The 18475-nt window shown below is 42.2% G+C and overlaps 1 protein-coding gene across 2 annotated transcripts in view; it reads left to right on the plus strand.

Moving 5' to 3' along the window:
• Window positions 1-18475, plus strand: part of LOC146808484 (transient receptor potential cation channel subfamily M member 2-like) — a 790090-nt gene that overhangs the window by 127626 nt on the left and 643989 nt on the right. For both annotated transcript variants that reach the window (XR_014968000.1, XM_085623576.1), the window contains exon 3: window positions 9139-9284. The gene's annotated coding sequence lies outside the window, so the exon portion shown is untranslated. The remainder of the gene's footprint in view (window positions 1-9138; window positions 9285-18475) is intronic.

Consider the following 18475-nt stretch of genomic DNA (forward strand, 5'->3'; position numbering starts at 1 on the left):
CAGTAGTTACTTCCGTGAAATCCATGTTCAGTATAAGGCACTGTAAATAGAGATAGGACTAAGAGTATCCAAATTGAAATCGTATATCCATAAATAAAGTCCAAGAGTCAACAGCCCATCCCCCTACCTTTCGTGCTTCGGCGTGTGTTCACGTCAATCCCCGGTCTCCATTGTGGCCGCGGCAAAGCAAGGGGCATATACCGCTAACCCCTGATATCAGTAACAATCCCTTTCTTAATATGGTGGCCATGTTGGAATTCATAAAACACAGTATTTCTATCTAATGATACGAGTGCGAAAACTTCATGAGATTATATTCGATAATGGAACGTTTTTGTGCCAATTCTAATTGCCATATGCTATAACCTCCCATACCAATTCAATGTTAGGTGAGTTCCAATGGTTATATAGAAAACGGGAATAGAACGGTAATAGAACGTGCATAATGATATCCATAGCAAGAGGTGCATTTGTAGTGGTAAAAGCGGTGTCTTCGAAAGTGAAGGAAAAAGTGTCTATAACCAAAACCATCGTACCGTTATTATTTATATAAATAGTGCTACGTCATCACTCTATTTCAGAAGCGTAGTCTAAAATAGCAAATTGAATTTCGCCAAATCGGGCAATCACCATATACGAAATACATGTAACATGATATACAGAATACCTCATAAAGCGAGGATAACTATATATTAATCGCTTAATCGTGCGATCAGTGGAAAGAATACCATGACAGTACATGTGTCAACATACAGCTGCATAAAATATCAGAGAATATATGCATACAAACAGCGGGACAAAAGAACATAGGTATTAGTTTTTGTTATCTGGTAAACTTAAGAGAACATAGACAGTTACAATCAAAAGTCCATTCATATTGGTCAAATGTAGGGTGGTATCTAAATAAACAAACGATCTACTATTATATCATGAGTAGTTAAGTAAGAATAATACAGGTTTCAACTTTGTTATATGGATGACTTCCTTAACTCACGGCATCGCTATGTAGAGCGGAAGTAAATCAATATATTCCAACCCCCAGAAAATAATGTAGCTCATGATCCAAGTTTAGGCCGTGGTCGACTGCTCTCATTTTCATAATCCACATTGCCTCTCTACGTCTCAGCTGTAGCTCTTTGTTGCCCCCCTGGGGTCCGTCTCAATCTTCTCAATCCCACAGAAGGTGAATGTTTTATATGTGTCTTGTGCATCACATTCATTTATGTGGACTGCAGTGGGATATCTGTTATCTTTATATTTGATGGCTCGTCCATGTTCGCTAATCCGTTCCTTTAGAGGTCGGATCGTACTGCCTATGTAAAATTTGTTACATTTACATTAAAGCAGATATACAACAAATTTGCTATTGCAGTTGATCATTTGTCTGATTGTGAAACGTCTGCCCATTGGATTTATAAATTCCTTCTTTTTGTCCATGGCTCTGTCACAGACCCTGCAGCTTCCATACTTATGGAAACCCATGCATCTCTGGGATAACCAGTTATCCAAAGGTTTGTATTTTGGATAGCTGGGACTTAGTAATGGTCTAATAGTTTAACCCCTCCTGTAGGCAATCAAAGGAATATCCGCTATCTGACCTTCTATATTTTTATCAGCTCTTAGTATATGCCAGTGGCGTTTCATACTATTCCTTAGGTCTGAGGATATCTCATTATAATCTGTCACCATTCTGAGTACCTGTGGTCGTTTAGTTGTAGATGGTTTGTCTGTCAGTGTATCAGCTCTACTTGTTGTCAATATCCTGTTTTCTGCCTTATCAATTGTAAGTCTATTATACCCTCTGGCAATGAAACACAGGTTTTGAAGTTAGCTTCATCACTACAATTTCTTCTAGCCCTCACTAGTTCTCCATAGGGAATAGATTATTTTTGATGTCTGGGATGAGCACTATCAGCGTGTAGCAACGCATTACACGAGGTGGGCTTACGGTGTAGTATAGATTCTTTTTGATGTCTGGGATGAGCACTATCAGCATGTAGCAACGCATTACACAAGGTGGGCTTACGGTGTAGTCTGCTATGAATTTGATTATTTTCAATGTATAGTACTATATCCAGAAATTCGATTTCTTTGTGACTAAAGTTAGAAGTAAACCGAATTCCAATCTCATTGGAATTCAGAAAGTCACAGAACAGTTTGAGGTTATCCATTGTACCCGACCAGATCATGATACAGTCGTCAATGTATCTTCGCCAATAGATAATAGATTTACACCAGTTAGTCCCCTTTGGGCCCCAGATCCACTCCTCCTCAAACCAACCCATGAAAACATTGGCATACGAAGGAGAGAATCTGGAGCCCATAGCCACTCCTTGGGTCTGTCTGTACCATTGTTGTTCAAATATGAAGAAGTTATTTGTGAGAATGAGTCTAATCATCGTCAGCAACATCTCTACATGTTCCCATTGTTTTGCTGGTCTGCTATTTAGAAATTTCTCTGTTGCTTTGATTCTTAGGTCTTGTCTAATACATGTGTAGAGAGATGTCACATCTAATGTGGCCAAGATCATACCATCCTCCCAGACTACATCTGCAAGTATGCTTAGGACATGCTTGGTATCTCGCACAAAGGAGGAAAGATTTTTAACTAGTGGTTGTAAGAATAGATCTACATAGTGAGACAGATTTTCTGTCAGTCCCCCTATGCTAGAGATAATAGGTCGGCCCGGTGGGAATTGTTGGTTTTTATGGACCTTTGGTAAGGTATAGATGCAGGGAAATCTCGGTCTGTCAACTTTTAGATATAAGTATTTATCTTGGTCAATTAATCCCTTGTTATGCCACTCAACCAGAAGTGTGTTGATTTTGATCGTGAGTGAGTTAATAGGATTATCTTTGAGTTTTGTGTAACATGTGTGGTCATCTAGTTGTGATTGTATCTCTCGAGTGCTCATGATCACAATATTACCTCCCTTGTCCGCTTCCCTGATGGTAATATTTTTCATATGTTTTAGCTCTTGTATGGCCTGTCGTCCGTTCACTGTTAAGTTGTCTCTGTTATGCCATTTCGATTTTGTTTTGGACTCCAGCTGTTTATTCAGGTCTCTAATTACTAGTTTGTGAAACACATCGATATTATTATCACTAGCTAATGTAGGTGTCCAACCAGATTTTCGCTTAAGTCCACTGGAGAGGCTATATTCTGTTTCTATTTCATGATCCATAAGTAGTTCTTCAATACACATGTGATCACGATCATCATCAGTTATTGAGAAAAGTAGTTCTACATCCCTAATGTCTTGTATAGTTGTTAAATCAGAAAAAACATAATTAGGGTATGTTTTAACTGCTTTATTCACTGTGGGCATGCTTGCAAAAAACTTTTTAGGTTTTAAATTTCTTACAAATTTGAACAAGTCTATTATTAAGTTGCAAATATCACCATAGTTTTTTGGACAAAAGTACATCCCCTTTTCAAGTAAGGAGGTCATATCACTTGTTAGTATTAAGTCACTAAAATTTTTGACCTGAACTCTCTTGCATTGGCTCGTCATTAGTTCCTTTTGTCTGATGATCTTAGTCTCATACCTGTCTTTTCTTCTACCCGAGCCTCCTCTCGTGCCCCTGCTGGTCTTTTTTGTATAGTATCCTGGCGTTGTGGTTTTATTCTAATGTTTTCAATGATATGTATACATCACAAGCAAGTTCTTGTACTTATTCTTCCAGCCCCGAGGAAGTCGCGGGTACTCCCGGGCGACGAAACACGTGTTGGCTGGACCAACGGAAGAAAGAAAATTAAAGTGCAACCACTACGAATCTGTCCTGTTTCATATTGTTATATGATAATAACCAGTATTTGATATTGTATGGCATAATTGTGTTTGTATAACAATGTACAAATTTGCAAAATTGTTAAAACAATTATAAATGTATTAAAAAAGATATTTGTAATATTATTAATGTGTATTCAAAATATATGTTAAAATGTTTTATACTTTATAATGTCTTTTGATTTGCATTAAAATGTGTCGCCCGGGAGTAAAATTTGCACACATTTTTTTTAATTACTTACTCAAAATGGAAAATAAAGCTAAACAAAAAATATTTTGAATGTGAACTTCTAAAATAAATAAATTATGGGCTTGATTCCGATCTCATTCGGACGGAAGGGCTCCGGATTCGGAATAGCCTAAACCAATCCGGAGCTCTTGTTTCCGACCGAATCGTTTGCAGTTCTAAACGACCAAGTACGATGCCTTAGCACTGACTGAATCGTTTCTGGAAGGCATTCAGAGAGATTGAGCCTTCCGGAGCCGATTCGTACTGCTCTATGGACTAGGTTTTCTGAGCGAGCAAGTACGATAAAGTATTCAGACAGCTTTTCCGATTTGGCTTTCCCAGATCGAAAAGGCTTCCAGAATTGGTCTTTACGGGCCCGTAGCAGGCACCCCTGCACCGGGGCCCTCTGAAAGGGGCCCGTGGGGGTACCTATGGGTCCCCTCTTCCCAACCATGCACAATGTGGCAGGCACCATGGGGTGCCCACCACAGGATGCACAATTATCCGCAACCACCCCTTTTGTCACTGCGAGCCTGTGTATGCATTCAGTACACAGGCTCCCATTGAAGTCAATAGGAGTCCGACCGAATCGTAACCGGAAGCATTCAAATGCATCATACTTGTTCTGTCGGACTCCCCCAATCTGAGTCATATGGAAAACACTCCGGATCCGAGTCATTCAGTATGCAAACTAACTAAACTCAGGGAAAGTGCTGTATAATAAACCATTAAAAATTACTTTTCAAACTCTAAACTAATAAACTCAAAAAAATTGCTGCATGATAAAACTGAATACATTACTATTCCAACTCCAAACTAACTAAACTCCGATAACGTGCTGGATAGTGAAACATAAAGATTCCATAGTGAAATCAAAAAATATACATAAGCATTTTGAATTAAAAAAATTGACATAAGAAAATAACCGCCATTTTTTTTTAATTTCCAAAAATATCCAAAATGTTGCTAAAATTCTATATAATAATAAATACATTTAAAAAAAAATGTAAATAATGATTTTGTTTTTTAAAATGTTCAACTTTTTTTATAAATATAATTCAAAAGTAAAATTTGTTCTAAATGTTATACATTAAGATCTACATTTTAAAATATATATTCTTTTAATTAATTAAAATAAAAAAGTAAAAAGTTTTTTTTATAAATTCTGTAAAGCTTTTTAACTAATGAATTACAAAAAAAATTAAAAATATTACTTGAAACAAATACATTTAAAATTACTCCCCACCCTTATCCCCTATAAACCCAACATCCCGCTCCTAAATAAAATTTATTTAAATACGAAAATATATTACTTTAAACAAATATATTTTCAATTACTCCCCACCCTTATCCCCTATAAACCCAACATCCTACTCCTAAAAATAAGAAAAAGGTTACAAAAATATATTTTATCATTAAAAATAATATTTATGCATATAAAATAATTAGTAATTGCTCTATGTTGCTGCTTACCGCAGTTCACCCTCCAACGGTGTCGGAGTTTCACCAAGTGATATCCTACGGCACTCCAGAAGAAAAACATAAAGCGGCACACTAGGGGACTTTTGCACTATCCTATGTTGTGCACAAAAACCAAGACAACGCGTTACGGCGTTTAGCCATTTTCAATTTGGAAATACGTTTTCAAGTTCATAAAAAGTGAGAAAACACTACGTACGATGCTCATTATTATTTAACAAATAATATTCCTCCTTGATTCCTGATAAAAACAAAGACAAGGTTCACATATACAAACAAATAACCAATATGCACTAATGTGCAACAATTATCCTGCGTATTTGACACTTTAATTCTCAGTTGTGGCACCATTTCTTTGTTCGTGTCATCGTCCCATTTGTAGATAAAGTTTTTTCAACAATTCACGGATGGTAATACTCGATTGCACCTATCAATGTAAATGTTAGTATATGTTTGTTAACACACACTATTTTGCCACACTGTTTACGCCTCAATTCAGTTGACGAATCATAGGACTGCAGTGAATGCTAACAGGTAATTTACCAGAGCAATGTACTGCATTAATCAGTACCTTCGGCAAACTAGTGTCTGCTCAAATTGCCACTTTGCTGTTCTTGATTTTAACAAAGGAAGACATTTTCAGAAAATCAAGGAAGAAAATTAAAATTTGAATTGAAATTAATTGTTTCTTCCAAACTGAACAGTGGTCATTGAATGGATGATCATGATATACACTTTACTTACGGTAGCCAGGGCCACTGTATGTGCGCAAAATAACGACTAAATTCGCTCTCGGGTACTGTACCCATTTAAAATTATACATATGGTGGTTTATGTAACCATATCGCCCTTTTAAATCATTAGAAACCATTGATCAAATTTATCGTACTCTGTGCTTTCAATGATTAATAAATTCCACTCTGGAAAGTGCATTTCATGATGCCAATTATATATATTGTATGATTGGTGTGTGAATACGTGAGAAGAGTGAAGTTATATAAAGTATATAAGGAGAGGAAATGACACTCCAAGTGTCCTTGTGCGGTAGAAGAGAACACTACAAGAAAATTCCTGATTATGAGATAATGTTATTTAGTTCTCAGGAAGGGCATGAAATCTGTGCCATAACAGAGCCTTGTTACATCTCCCTATTTCTATTCTCATCAGACAGATTGGTTGATCATTCCCTACTTAAAACCAGTGACTGTGAGCTAAAATCTTACTGAAAGGAGGCCTTTGCCTCAGAGTCCCAAAATTAATTTATACTCCTATGTGGGTCGCTAACACTTTCCAACTGTTAATTCATTCGCGTTTTTCATATTGAGTTCAATTATATATCTTTAGCTGTGGGAAATCTTTATTCGTTATTGCCCGCAAATGCAGTAAAATGCAGACTTTCAGCACTGCCTACGTACCAATATCCGCACGGACATTCTAGGACATAAATGACAAAATCACTTGTACAAGTGATACGTTTCATGATTGTTTTTGTCCTTCCTAAATCTGTATTATATGTCTTGCGACTTTTGCTGTTCCTGCAAGCCTTGCAGGCATTGTAGGTCACATATCCTTTGCCGCTGCTTAACCAGTTATCCGGGGCCTCTGCCTGTTGGGAGCTATGAACCAAGAGATCCCTTATTGACCTCAATTTCCTATAGGTCACTTTAGGTGCCGGGCCTAGATGTTTACCAATAATGGGATCAGCATCTAATAGACTCCAATGTGCTTTCATAACTTTCTTCAATCTATGTAAGTTGGTACTGTACGTGGTAATCATTCTAGGCACGTCATTGTTCTTATTTTCTATGGGATTACTTTGAAAATAACTAGTATTAACATAAAAATTATTTTAAACATTATACAACAAAAAAAGAACTAAATAGTCGATATTATTGACAACTATATGTTTTACATTGATATTTTCAAATTCGATATTTCTTCCTTACACAAATGTCGATATTTTTTATGATATAACTTACATTGATATTCTGCTTCTTCGATATTCTTCACTCAATATCCATTACACTCGATATGCCTGTTGGGGGTGCACCCAAGAATTAGTTCCAGCGTAGTTCTGTGGGTACGGGAGGTGTAATAAGGCACAGCCAGTATGAAGATGCAGATCCTGAACACAAGAGTTCTCGCAAAACGCGGTATGAAAAGGATACACTTCACTGATGTTACTTCTGATGCCGGGAAATCATGGCTTACGATCAGCCAATGTGTGGAGTCATGCGATGATGGGATCTGTAGTGTACGCTTTCCACTACAGAGCCGCATATTGCTGCCGCTCTACAACTGTGAGATAATTCCTCACTGCTTGGAGCAACACATTGTTGTATGCTCGTAATCACAGCATGACTATTCCCCCTCAACAGGCATTTTTTTCTTCAGGCATATAGTCTAAGTCCTGATGATGATCTGCATATTTCAATGAGGGATCGAAACATCGTCGACCGAAAAGCACCATGACTATAACATTTGTGTTATTGAGCTACAAGTAGCATGGGGAATATTTAGCATTTTGTGGTGCTAATTGAATAATCATGGCACCTTCCTGCAAATGTCGGAGTGTTATATGTATTCAATTTGTACCGTTGTTCCTGTTTCCTCCTTTCTTCCGATGTCATCTTTTGGAACATTTATTAAAATTACTTTGTATATGACCCCATTCCGGGCTGCTATAGAAATTATTTTGTTTTCGATAGATAATAACGTGTATCTTTATGGTAAGGGACCCCTTGTTCCTTAATAACTAAACGTCACCCTTGGTCCCTGGTATAGCCTTTGGTTCCCTTGTTTAGTGTAACACAAACTAAATATCAGCAATATCGCAGACTTCATGAAAAAGACCTCACTCATCAACACTAAATCAACACTAATTCCACCACTAAGGAGTATCCAGTTTCAAGCTATGTATGTGTCATCTCCGGTCTTCATGCACAACTCTTCCTTTAGGACACCTTTCACACACTGGCCCTTTACACCACTCTTGTTTGTGCTGGGTGACCATCACCCAGACACGTAAGAGTGCTGTGATACCTCACCAGTGACAGTTGTGTGCCAAACCCTAAAAAGCTAGCTCAGCAAGTAGACACACTCCCAGAGTTTCAGGTTTAGTTGTGGTAGATCTTAGAGCTCCTTTAATTTCTGGCCATTTAAAGGGCAAAGGGAAAAGAAATGACTATGTCTGTTTATAAATGGTGCGGGAAATTTTATTGGTAGACATCCAAATGTGATGGTTGGATGAGGCATTAAGGGTTGCACGAGTATCCCTCCTTTAGTCCCACCACCATTTGGGTATCAGAAGCTGCAAACATGTTAACTCTTTCGAAGTCTGCAGTGTGAAAAACCTTAGCACCATCATGCCATATCTATTGTAAAAGATCATCTTAGTGAATTAAAATATAGGGTGACAGTGTGTGTTCTGTTGAGTTTAAGGCATCCTTTAGGTGTTTTGGATGTCTGTGGGTCTATTCTAGATTGGGTTTGTTGTTAGGGTTGTTGTTTCATTTTTTACATATTGTTATTATATTTGCCTCCTCATGCATGATGTTTCCAAACCCTAGCACTGATAACTGTTATTTGGACAGGCCTGTCTACTTTCCCAGTTTGTAATGTTCTTTATGGTGATTTTAGGTGTTTTCTCAGAGTGCTGCAGAAAGGATGAAGGGCGTGCTGAGCAGCTCCTAGAAATTAAGTCCTTGGGCTGGGGAAACACCACCTGCTTGGAGCTGGCTGCAAATGCTAAAGCCATGAATTTCATGTCAAATGGAGGAGTACAGGTGGGTGAGGGCATCCAGTTCACTGGTCCCTTTAAATCTGTGGTACCTTTTGTGTGTGTATAAAGTGAACCTAGATGCAAAGTCACAAAGTGCTATAGAAAAGAGGCGTATGCAATACAAATCAGATTGGGCAAGGGAAGGGGGTCATAGAGAGTTGCAATTAAAAATAAGAGGTACGCAGGGAGACAAGGGAGAGTGGGGGGCAGATGGTGTGCAAGTGTAGAGAAGTGGTAGGAGAAGTAGCAAGTCAAGGTGAGTAGCAGAGCAGATGGCTACCAGAGGTAAACCGGTAGGGTTAGGATAAGGGAACCAATGGATGGTACGGTTCAGCAGAGTGTTTCTAGATGTTTATAACATGAGGCTGTGGTGTAGATAGGTAAAGGCTGAGACAGGAGGCATCACTTCCACGTCTCTGCTTAGTACTGCACCATCTAGCTGATACGGGGTAAACCAATCACAAGCCCCAGAATGTGACATTCACTACATGGATTCCGATCCTGAGTTCAATCACATTGCAGAGAAGGAACAAAAGTATATGGGGGCAGGGGGTGAGGGTGTCTGCCTATGGTTGATGAGGTTGGGTGAGTCTTCATATAGTCAGATTTCATGTGTGGTTAAATGTGGCACATGCCTTCATTAGACAATATTGCCTCGCCTTCAGGTAAAGTGTGCAGGGCAGACAAATGCAAATCTGCACATTTAATTAAATAATGATCTTAGATTTTGTAGTACCCACAAATGTTAGAGGGGCTGTGACATTCAGCTCTTCTCTGTTGTCAATTCCCATTTTTTTTAAATAAAAAACTTACACATTTTCATTCCTGAAGGAGCCAGGACCCTTCTCACAAAGGACATATGGCTTTTGAATGCAGTCCTTCATGGTGGGTGCCCTACAGAGGCCTTGGTACCCTTCATTCTATCTTCCACAGATACCTAGAGGCTGATTAGGATGGATGGCAGGTGGACTTCAGTCCGCCCACCATCCTCGCGGTGCTGGGACCGACCGCCATATGTGCAGTGGTCCCGCACCGCAAATTAGGATGCGACCGCCACCTTGGCGGTCGCATTCCGCATTTCCAACATTGCCGCGGGTGCTGCTGTAAGCAGCACCCGCCGCAATGGTGAAAAGGCATGTTGTGCATTTCCATGCACAACGTGGCAGGCACTGCGCGGTGCCTGCCACTTTGTGCATGGCAACGAAGGGGGTACTATAGGTACCCCCATGTGCATCCCCCTACCCTCGCACCCACCTGGGGCCTGCAACGGGCCCCCAAAGCCATTCCCTGCCACCTTTCCATGGCGGCAAAGCTGCCATGGAAAGGCCCGTGACACCCTGAAACCTAATATGGATGTCAGTGTCTGCTAGGCACCGCCACCATATTGAGACCCAATTCCGTCCGGCCGTCAACCGTAACGATTGCCAACGCTGGAAAAGTGGCGGATGCACTTTGCGTCAGCCACGATCCCCCCGCCATAATAATATGGCGGGGGTAAATCGGGTTAAGATGGCAGGCAGATCGTCACCGCCTGCCTGGCGAAGGCGATCTGCCTGCCATCATAATCACCCCTAAATGTCCACCATCCGCATGGGGCCGGATATTCAGCTACTGTCTCATGGGTGCACCTGCACATAAAAGCATGTTAGAGTGAAAAGGCAATTCTCTTTTGCATGATAAGTGTACTGCTCAAATTTTGTTTAAGTAAATTGCACACTATGGGGCGTGGAGATATGGATTCTAGTCCTGGTTTTGGAAACTGACCAAAGCTAGTCTAAATGTTTCCAAAACACTTAGGGTCTGATTACGAGTGGGTCAGTTTATTCCAACCCATGCGTAAACCTCTGTTTACGCAAAGGCTGGAATTCTGAGTTGGAAGGTTTTTAACACATCTAATAGTTATCGGATATGCTAAATAACTGAACCTTTATTCAAATTCGGCAGGTCAAACCCTTTTGAAATTTAATTGGGGAAAAGCATTCAGCAGTTACCATATGATGCAGATATTGGTGTGTTAAACACCAAAATATGCAAGCTATTCCCCACAAACACGTAATAAATGTTCTTGATCACACCTGAACATGTAAAGAGGCCCTAAGTCTGCATGTGCCTAAAATGCGCAAGCATTTGTTGTGCGATATGCATATTTGTACACAGGTCCAGCTTTAAGGCAGTGCGACAGGTGCGGCCACACTGTTTGTTGACTAGTGGACGGGGGCACTGACCTCAGGGAGCTTGGGGGGGGCACTGTTTTTAGCAATAACTTATGATTGGAGAGATGAGGAACACTTTTGCCTGGTGGTAGTGAGAGAATCCGAGCAGGAGATCATGGGACATGTTTTGCCAAAAATGATTGTCCCACTAGGTGCCACCAGCCCTGTTTGTACAGTGCTATGCAAATGTATAGACCCAGCTTGATGTACACACTGTTGAATCGTCTCCCTATGCTTCATTGATGTTCAGTGTTCTTCTTTACCCCATCTCGGTTTGTGCTGTATAAATATCAACTCACACAGATATTTTTACAGGTGAATGAAGACTTCTCTGAGAACTAGACATCAAACAAGTCACTGATCTTGGGGGGAGATCACGAGTAACGGAGTTGTATTTTATAATGAAAAGTGGAATTGGTGTACGGCAGCCTTTCAGCAGAAGCAGTACTGTCAAGCAATAATGGCATTCAACAAGGCTGGCAAAGTATGAGAAAACCCTCTGACCCACTCCCATTTCTAATTTTAAATGTATTTTCCTTGTATTGTAATGAGAGACCACCCACTATGAAGAAGGAGTTGCTCTCATATACTGTCTTAAGAAGAGACTGGGAGACCTTAAACAGCACATTCTGGAGGGGTGGGAGTCTTCTGATGTAAGGTCCCCAAGAGCATGTCCTGGCTTAGTGCTTCTACAAGGTTCATTCAGCTAGTTACTAATGTAGTCCGGCACTTGGGAGCTACAGAGATGGATTATTAGGGATACCTAGAACTTCAACTTCCAGGATGAAAAGTGCCATAAGCACAAGAAAGCTAAATGGGACTCATGCTCATCCCAGCACTCAAAGTCTGGTGAGTAGTTGCAATGTTTTCACTCGAAGGTCCAGTGTCTTCTGAGTCCATGCCTGTCCCACATATGTGGCTGGCGTGCCCCGAATTTCTTAGGCCATCATCCACCCTGCAGCAAACAGTGGCCTTCATGCAGACCATGCTGCTCATTTTCTAGATACTACTGGCTGGCTTTGACATGCCTTTTGGTCCCCCAGAGAATCCCTGGTCTTTCAGTTTAACTTATGCCAGGTAGTTTTTCATCTGCACCAACTGACCCCTGGGCACCCATTCTCAGGCACCTACCAATGCCTGTCTTGCGATTCTCACTCTGGCCCAAGGGTCCACACCAACATTCCTACAGTGAAGGGGTTGATGCTGCCTTGTGTGACTGGTTCTGATTATGATACCAGTTTCTGACCCCAAACATACTTCAATTTGCACTAGGTCTATGCAGTGCTATGAAATAACTATGGTGAAACCGGAAATTGTACAACCAAGCTTCAGCCTCAGACTATCTGCTCCTCTATCATTACCCTGGTGGAAGGGGGTAGATGAGGCTAGATACCTCACCTGAAAAGAGCTGGACTTGCCACCATTGGAAAAAAGCCTCGTCTCAATAGTAGTGCAGAGAGCAGCAGTAGGGCTAGAACTGCAATTGCCTTCTCTGATAAAAAGCAATTTACGGATTGAAAATCATAAACCAAATCCAACTTCATTTGAGCCACTGTTACTATATATCTGATAGTGACTCTTAGCTGCAGATTCCTTCCTCACCTTAGAATATTCCACAAGGGCCAGACTGGATCTGGAGATTCTTGAGCTATATCTTTGCACGCCGATCTGTGGCCCTGATTGGCTCCTCATCATTAGGATCCAACGTACGTGGTGCCCATAGAGGCATCACTCCATCATGCTGACTTCATCTGTTTTCTTTCTACACCTTCAGAGCAGATCCAGAAGAGCTACTTCAGTAATATTTTATGACTTTTTTGACTTTTTGTCAATTTTGTTTGAGTTTCCGCACTCAGTGTGCCTTAGCGATGTCCCCTAAGAAAACTTTGAGTTATAAAGCCTGTGGAAGCTGTCCCATGAGGATGTTTGTGACCTACCCTTACCTAGTTTGCTTATTGTGCCAGAAGCCGGCCCACGACTCCAAATCGTGTCCTTACTACTGTGCCATGTACCTGAAAGCAGTACGAGAGTTTGCAATGAAGCTTCTGGTTGCTTAACATGAGACAGTTCCACACACTCTGAGTTATTTCTGTTGGTCACCCTCAAGGGCAAAATCTTTGTTGGGTAAGTCCAACAGCAAGAAGAAGGCCAGGAAGTTGAATCCTTCTTCGACTTCACTGTTCTGATCCATGCCATCAGATGAGACACAAAAATGACACTAAAAGTCTAGACCTCACTCCCCCACTTAGCCCGTGCAGCCTTAAATCTCAGTCCACTCTGTGCCTCCCTGAACTTCCCAGAGCGACCCCCGCTCTATAGAAAAAAGTTTGTGAGCCTATGCACCTGATATTTGGGCTCATCCTCATGCCATTTAGGCCCATTGGATCTGGACCGACTTTAGTTGTAAATTCACAATCTTTCTTATTTTTTTCTGAGTTTTATATTGCATGAACTTGACCCGAAGGTATCGCGCATCAGAGTGCTTTATACAAGCACCAGTTGCTTTACATGAGAACACATACATTTTGTTAGGCACAGGGAGATTAAGTGATTTGCCCAGAATCACAGGTGTTGAGAGTCATTGCAGAGACTCGAACCCCTGTTCCCCAGATTTGATGTTGACTGCCCTAGCTGATCTTCACCAAGGTTTGGTCCAATAGTACCATTTCTGGTTTTGACCCAATAGTCATTGGCCATTCCAAAATGGAGCCAGATCGGCATCGTCCGATGTCAACTCCGGTGCCAACCAGACCTTCACCCTCCATTTCTGAAAAGCCCTGTGAGAAATATTGGGGTGGATTTGAGGATCTTTATGGCTATCCTGACCCTCTTGACAACTGCTATGAGGAACTTGCTGATGCCAGTGGTCTGGACACCTCACCCGATATAGGCCTGGTCTCTCCTCCTAGATTGGCTATGGAGGAAGTGGGTCCCTTTCTCATGGCGATGCGTAGGGTGGCTGAGATCCTGGACCTTATGAGGTGCTCGTTGGAGGTCAAAACCAATGTCTTGACATAGGTGCTTCACCCCAGGGTATCATCACAAGGAACCACTCCTCCCATTCAATGAAGCCCTCATGGACATTCTGCTAATGGCCTAGACCAAGCCCTGCACAGGTGCTCTCTGCACAGGGCAATCACCTGCCGCCAACCCACTCCTATCTGATCCAGCTTTCCTCATCCCTAAAAAGCAGGTTGTGCATGCCTCCTGTCCAAGGTTACCATGCATGTTCCAACCGTATAGGGAACCCAAGAGGCTGAGCACCGTTGACAAGAGGATTTTTTTCCAATAACCTTGTGTGTCGGTATACCCACACAGTGTGGGACTCGTTTGCACAAGTGTTGCCCTTGGTCTCAGATGAGGCCTGAGCCGTTCTGACCCAGGCTATAGCTGAAAGCAGGGATGCTGCTCTGCAGACTGAACATGACATACTGTCTGGGCAGAGCAATTGCTTCATCTTTAGCACTTCTTCACCACACCTGGCTGTTGTCAACTGGCTTCTTTGGGGATGTCCAGGCATCCCTTCTGCGTATGCCCTTTGACAGCACTTGCATGTTTGGCGACAAGACAGATTCAACACTCAAGTACTTTGAGGACAGTAGGACCACCAGAGTATCATTTCTCGCTGCTGGATCAGTAAGTGCAGGCTCCTTTGGCAAATGGAGCCAATGAACGGATACCAACATTAGAAATATGTTGTGGTTGCTAGTCCTGCTACTTCCTGGCTCTGAAAACAGATGGAGGTCTCAGCCCTATACTGGACCTGCAGCCTCTTAACTAATTTCTGAAAAGGAGAAATTCAAAATGGTTATGTTGGCTAATGTCTGTCCACCCTGGACTCTGAAGACTGGATGGTAGCCATGGGTGCATATTTCCGACCCACAGATGTTACCTGTGGTTCACATTACCCCATGACTACTGTGTTTGCTGTGCTCCCCTTTTGCCTTACCAGTGTACCTTGAGTGGTTATGAAAGTGATAGTTGTGGTTACAGCCCATCTGGGGAGGTCAGGGTTAACCAGTCTTTCCATTCCTCGATCAATGAACACCTGTTCAAGGCATGCTTACCCCTTGCAGTTGTCAGCCACCTCCAGTCCACGGTGGACCTCCTGTATTTATAGGGATTCCCTATAAATGTGCTAAGGCGCACCTGACCCCCTGTCAGACATTCCCTTTCATAGTAGCCATTCTGAACACAGTGCAGTTCCACGCCTATCCTCCAGTGTGGTGAACCCATGATATTCAGGCTATAATTCTAATGTTTCAGCCTCTATCCTGGATTATAGTGAGTCTGACTCTGAGGCTGCTGGGTCTCCTGGCCACTTGCATCCTTCTGGTAAAGAATGCCCACTGATATATGTGGGCTTTTCAGTGGAACCCGATGGGCTAGTGAATACAGCTTCTGGTGAATCTCACTGCCCTGATCCAAATATCGAAAGGAACTGAAAAAGACCTGCAGTGGTGGCTAATGAATCATAATTGGAGTAGCACTAGACCAAGCTATCTTTCTGCTTTCGAAACCAGACGGCCTCACAGAAGCACAGGAGATACATTTCCCACATCACTGTTATTAAAGGACTACACGTGCTAATCAGGTCTTCTAAGATTTCAGGCTCTGACTTTGATATTAACTTACTCTGCAATTTTGTCTTGATTGAATTTTTATTAATACTTCATCTCAAGAAATTCTTGACTACAGCAAGCCCTGAAGAAGTCTGCATGAGGACGAAACGGGTCAGCGATCATGAAATTTAAGAATTTGTATTCTAATAAAGAATAAAATAATTTTTGTACCTACAATCAAAATCTACCAGTGCCTTTCTTTGATTGGGAAGATCTAACGGACTCCTCTCTCTCGCATGTGACTATGGTTAACTAACATTCTTTACTCATGGTTTACTTATTTGGGTGCTGGGCCAAACATTGTTTAATTTGTTCAAGTGACCTTTATGTCATTTCCTTGGGGCATATGGAGGTCATGTCCCAGGCCCTTTGCACCAATCTCAAGATATTAAATAGCCTAGCTAAGGTACATTGACTGGTGCAGGGCTTTTGCCTTGACCTCCCCTTGTGTGTTGAGCTTTGTTGACCAAGCTATTTAATCACCCAGATCTCACAGTGGTGATAGATGCATCTCTTCCGGATTGGGGTGGCCATCTATGAGAGGTGGAGAACTGGTCTCCACAAAGTCTGGGGGTGAACTCCGATCTGCTCACGGAGTTCGCAGAGTTTTCTGCACTCCGTGTTTTGCAGAGCTCACGGAGTTCCGAAAAACTCCGCTTCGCGTTGTACAACAGAGTTTTTTTCCTTGCTTGTGTTCATCAATGTCAAGTTGGCGAGTGCGAGCAAGGAAATTCCACCTCCCGGCGAGATTATTCCTCGTTCGCGATCGCTAACATCAAGTGGGCGAGCACGAGCGTGGAAAATCAACCTCCTGGTGAGGTTTCTCAACACGTGAGGTCAGATTTCTCATTGAGAACAGTCCTGTATGCTTGCGACCGCTCGCATTGAGAACCCGCCCGCTCGCGTTCAGAGAGCTGCCGCTTGAGTAAAAATCCACTCGAGCGGCAGAAAAGCAGCGGTGCCCACTTGCGCTGTGCATGATACTGTTCAGGATGATTGTACAGTGCGGACAAGCACATGGCACTGACAATCACTACAAACTGAATTTATCTAAAGAAACTCCGCCGGTCACGGAGCTCTGCATAGCGTGGCAGAGTTTTTTGTGCACTTCTTGGAGTACCACGTTGCGGAACAACGTGAACTCCGTCCAGGGTTTTTCTTCTCCAGAGTCTCAGTTCCACATCAACCAGACTTGGCATTGAAAGCCTTCCTTCCATCCATCAACGGTAGGCTGGTTTAGGTTTTCACGGACAACACCGCCACCATGTGGTACTGCAACACGCAAACCAGGGTGGGTCTTGAACATTGGGCCAGGAGTGCCTGCTCCTCTGAAGGGTCAGGACATTTTCCTGGTCTTCAAAAACACCTGGCGGGATCTCAACACCAGAGCGGACAAACTCAGCTATTAAACACTTGCAGATCATGAATTGCATCTTCACCCGGAGGTGGCCAAGGTCTGTTTTATTGTTGGGGAGAACATCGGTTGGATCGATTTGCAACCACTGAGAACGCACAATGTCTGCAAAACTGTGAGGTGTAGTCTACAATGCGACTCGAGAGATGCATTTCTTCTTGAATGGGGCTCAGGACTCCTGTACACCTTCCCACAGATACCACTCCTGCCCCAAATTTTGAAGATCAAGACTGGGTAGACCAAAATCATCCTTGTGACTCCAGACTAGGCATGGAGAGTATGGTATTCCAAACTCCTGAGCATGATCATTGGCCCTCCGATCAGGCTGCCCCTTTTGAAAGATCCCCAGGCTTAGCAACAGGGCAGGAATTTGGACTCAAACCTGTGCACGCTCCACCTTCGTGCATGGAGATTGAGCAGAGGCAATTGAGATCTTTGACCTCCCTCTTGAAGTCTGTAAAGGCATTTTGGTAGCCAGGCGTTCATTCAGAAAAGACCATATGCGCCTGCTGTTGGAACAACTTTGTGGCTTGGTGTACTTAAAAAACATGTTGTCCCTCTCTCTGCGCCCTTGTCCAAAGTGTTGCTGTACATTTTGTCATTAGCCCAGTAAGGCCTTGCTCTGGGAACAGTTACAGGGTATCTTTCAGGTATATCAACTTTTTTACAATTGGTGGATCAACCCTCCCTATCAAACTCAAACATTTTGACACGTTTTCTGAAAAGTCTTCAGCAGGTTTCCTCCCAAACTTTCATTATGTCCTAAAGGGATCATAATTTGGTTTTAACCTATTTTATGTGTTCCCCCTTTAAACCTCTGGAATGTTGCCCGCTCAGACTTCTGACAATCAAGACAGTCATTTTGGTGGCCATCACATCATCCAGGAGGGTGAGCAAGCTACAGACTCTTTCTAAACTTCCTCCATTCCCCAAGTTCTTCCCAGAC

Source organism: Triturus cristatus, chromosome 8 (assembly GCF_964204655.1).
Source record: "Triturus cristatus chromosome 8, aTriCri1.1, whole genome shotgun sequence".
Taxonomy (NCBI): Eukaryota; Metazoa; Chordata; class Amphibia; order Caudata; family Salamandridae; genus Triturus; species Triturus cristatus.